Source organism: Macaca nemestrina, chromosome 8 (assembly GCF_043159975.1).
Source record: "Macaca nemestrina isolate mMacNem1 chromosome 8, mMacNem.hap1, whole genome shotgun sequence".
In the NCBI taxonomy this organism is placed as follows: domain Eukaryota; kingdom Metazoa; phylum Chordata; class Mammalia; order Primates; family Cercopithecidae; genus Macaca; species Macaca nemestrina.
The window spans coordinates 57824571-57829021 of NC_092132.1; the positions used below are offsets into that span (position 1 = coordinate 57824571).

A 4451-nucleotide genomic window follows, 5' to 3' on the forward strand; every position below is an offset into this window, starting at 1 on the left:
CTTCTTATAAATTTTTTGTAAAATATCGGCTCCACACAGTATCATATTATGACTCAGGTTTTGATATGTATTACAGAAATTATCTCTGATTTTTCCACAGGAAGAGAATACAATGCAAGGAATTAGACATTTACAAAATGCATGTAAAGGCTGGAGAAATCCACATTATAAAAGTTAGGTCTGCCACCAGCTTCAGATTGACTGTAAAAGAATCAGAGATTTGATGCTTCAAAGATTTTCCACAGTCAGCCTATTGCCTTAAAAGACTATTTTTTCAGCTTTCCACAAACTCCTGTGAATGTATCTCACTGGTGTGACCAAAACTGCATGTGCAACCCTAGTGTTACAGACATTCAGCCCCTAATACTGAGGAAATCACTGATGGGTTGTAAAGGTTGTAAGTGCCAACAGAGAATGTCCAGGACACCCTTGCACAATGTTTGAACGTTGGAAGATAAAAAGTGGGTGTGAGTCATCAATTATGCATTAACATTTGACTTCTTAGAGTGTAACTTTTATGAAATCAAATTTATTGATTAAAATAAAGACTAGCATTGTATAATCGACCTCTTCTTGTCTCTCCTGCTTATATACTCCAAGATGACTATTCATCACATGCATTCACTTTGAAATACATTCGTTTTGTTGGAAATAGCTCAAAAATTATTCTAAGCCACTTTGTGAGCACTGAATGCAATCAAATTGCCAGTGAATAAAATGTATGCTCCATGATTGTAATGGGAAATGCATGCGTAGAGAGAAAACCAATTTGTTTTTCTCTGTGACTTAATACTAGTGACTAAAAATAATGGATGGTTTATTCTTTTTTTAAGTACAAGCTGTCTTTAATAACAATAATTTCTTGTGTCAGCAAAATATGCTAATAGTTTCATTTTATTTCACACTATTTATTTTAAATGATATCATAGTTTTATAATGTACAATGTGAAAAAAGTTTGTATCTTTTGGCACAAATATAGCATTTGTTGGCTATAGAATTGAACATTTTTTGGCTTTTCCATTATATTGTGTTTTAATATTATTAGCTAACTACATAACTGAAAATTCAGGCAAAATCACCACACAAGAGGAATTCCAGGCTTGATAAATATAACCAGCTGTTTTCAAACCACTAAGTCTTTTCTCTTCTTGGCACTGAGCTTTGTCTGGAAATGCATTGTTTCTGAGAATCATTTCTATATACATGAATGTATATAACGGAAGTGTTCTCTTCCTTTTGAAAATGTGTTAGAATTTCAACTCACAATTTGACACAGACAAAGAAAATCTGAACTATGTCTTCAAGAGGATTATATGTTAAATAAAATAAAATGCAATCGAAATGTGGGGCCATTGTATAGCTCATGGTTTCCATTGTGTTTTCTCATTGTGGTTTTCACTGTTTCTCCTTGAATTCACAACATTATTATTTATTTATATTCTTGTTATAATTAGTCTTAATGATTTCTAATAACTTCTTATATCAAAGTGTTCTTCTCATTCTATCCTTTCTTTTTTGTTTTCATAAATACTGATTCTAGATCAACATCTCACCAGTATAATTACAATGAATATTTATTCTGGCATTCACCTATAGTTTTAGATCACACAAACCCTCTTGTGCTGTACTCTATTTAATTCTATTTAATTCTGAGAATCATTAGGGGATTCCCTAACGTCCTCATAAATACCACTTAAAATGTTCTTATGCCTATGCAGTTATAAAATTCCAGGAACCGTTAAAAGTTTTCCAGAGATGCTTTTCACTGCTTAGCACATAGTAACCACTCAGTACGTGTGCAGTAATTGAATGAACCTGATCTCTAGAGTAGACCATTATTAGTGCCTCTTTTGAAGGAACAGTATTAAAGCCATTCCCTATAGCTCAGGTCCATGGCACTAAGTAGTAAAAAAAGTTGAAAGAAATTATTAAGAAAAACATAGTAAGTCTTGAAGTCAAGAAGTATCAGTCCTCCAATTTTGTTCTTTCCACTCAATGTTGAGTTTACTATTCTGGGTCTTTTGCTTCACTGTATAAACTTCGGACTCAGTTTATACAGTGAGTAAATTGCTGGGATTTTGATTAGGATTGCAAGCATCGATGGAAAGAACTAGTACCTTGAAAATATTGAGTTTTCCTATACATGAACAAGAAATATCTATCATTTATTTAGTTTTTACTATGTATATAGTAATCAACACAGTGTATTAATGAAAGAGTAGACAAATAGTTCAATGGAAAACTACAGAGAGCACACAAATGGACCCATGTAAGTGTAGTCAACTGATCTTCAACAAAGGAGCAAAGGAAATACAATGCGGAAAAGATAGTCTCTTCAACAAATGTTACTGGAAAAATTGGACTTCACATGCAAAAAAAAAAAAAAAAAAAAAATGAAGGTAGACACAGACCATACACCCTTCACAAAGATTAACTCAAAATGGATCACACATCTAGATGTAAAATGTAAAACTATAAAACTCTTAGAAGAAAAGATAGGAGAAAATTTAGATGACTTGGGTTTGGTGATGACTTTTTAGGTATGACAACAAAATGATGATCCATAAAAGAAAGAATTGACAAGCTAGACTTTGTTAGAGTTAAAATTTTCTACTCTGTGAAAGACATTGTCAAGAGAATAGGAAAATGAGCTACAGACTAGGAGGACATATTTGCAAAAGACATAATGTAATAAGGGACTTGTACCCAAAGTCTGTAGAGAACTCTCAAAGCTCAACAATAATGAGAAAAAAAAAAAAAAAAAAACCTGATAAAAAATAGGGTGAAGACCTTAACAGGCACTTCAGATATACAGAAGAGATGCTGATGGCAAATAAACATATGAAAAGATGCAACCCGGCGCTGTGGCTTAGCTGGTTAAAGCGCCTGTCTAGTAAACAGGAGATCCTGGGTTCGAATCCCAGCGGTGCCTGAGTTGGTGGGGAGTGATATATTATGGCCGGGCACGGTGGCTCAAGCCTGTAATCCCAGCACTTTGGGAGGCCGAGACGGGTGGATCACGAGGTCAGGAGATCGAGACCATCCTGGCTAACACAGTGAAACCCCGTCTCTACTAAAAAATACAAAAAAACTAGCCGGGCGAGGTGGCGGGTGCCTGTAGTCCCAGCTACTCGGGAGGCTGAGGCAGGAGAATGGCCTGAACCCGGGAGGCGGAGCTTGCAGTGAGCTGAGATCCGGCCACTGCACTCCAGCAAGGGGGACAGAGTGAGACTCCGTCTCAAAAAAAAAAAAAAAAAAAAAAAAAGAAAAGATGCTCTGCATTATATGTCATAAGGGAAATGCAAAATGTTCTTAGGCCTATGCCTAAGTTACAACAGTGACATACCACTACACTTCAATATAAATGGTTCAATTCAGAATACTGACAATACCAAACGCTTTCAACAGTTTGGAGCAATCAAAACTCTAATTTATTGCTGGTGAGAATGCAAATGGCATAGCCACTTTGGAAGATCATTTGATTTTTACAGAACTAAACATACTCCTACTGTACAATCCAGCAGTTGAGTTCCTTGGTATCTACCCAAAGGAGTTGAAAAGTTTTGTCCACACAAAAATCTGCACATGGATGTTTATAACAGCTTTATTCGTGATTGACAAAACTTGCAAGAAACCAAGATGTCCTTCAGTAGGTAAACTGATAAATAAACTGGTATATAATAGAATATTATCCAGTGCTTAAAAAAAAGCAACTATCAAGCCATGTAAAAGATATGGAGGAAATTTAAATGCATTTTACTAAGTTAAATAAGACAATCTGAAAAGACTACATCATACATCATATATCATACTATATAATTATACACCATACTGTATAATTTTGTCTTTTCTAGAATTTTATATAATTGGAATCATACAGTATGATGTTACTGTTACATTGATCACACTGTATGATTCCAGTTATACGAAATTTTGGAAAAGACAAAACTGTAGGAAAGAAATCAGTGGTTGCCAGGGGTTAAGGAGAGGGAGTGTCTTTTAGTGCAGTGAAATACTCTGTATAATACTACAGTGGTGAATACATGTTATTATACATTTGTCCAAACCCATGGAATGTGCAACACTAAGAGTGAAGTCTAATATAAACTGTGCACTTTGGGTGATAATAATCTGCCAATGCATGTTCATCAGTTGTAACAAATATGCCACTCTGGTGGGAAATATTGATAATGAGGGGAGGCTATGCATGTGTGGTCACAGGGGCATATTGGAAATCTCTGTATCTTTTAATTTTGCTGTGAACCTAAAATTCTGTAAAATGATAAATTCCTTAAAATTAAATAAAATCAGATAATGACATCTGGAAAGTTTCTTGAATTATAAAAATAACTTGATTTTATCTTATATAATAATCAGTTTGATATTATGCAGGATACATGGAAAATTTACCTATGTTCATAATCTGATGTAATTTCAAAACAAAATCCTC

The 4451-nt window shown here is 34.4% G+C and overlaps 1 non-coding gene across 1 annotated transcript; it reads left to right on the plus strand.

The window, feature by feature from the left end:
• The first annotated feature begins 2859 nt into the window (after positions 1-2859).
• TRNAT-AGU (transfer RNA threonine (anticodon AGU)) lies at positions 2860-2933 on the plus strand. Its single transcript has one exon. It is a non-coding gene; the product is annotated as a tRNA-Thr (tRNA).
• Positions 2934-4451: the final 1518 nt, after the last annotated feature.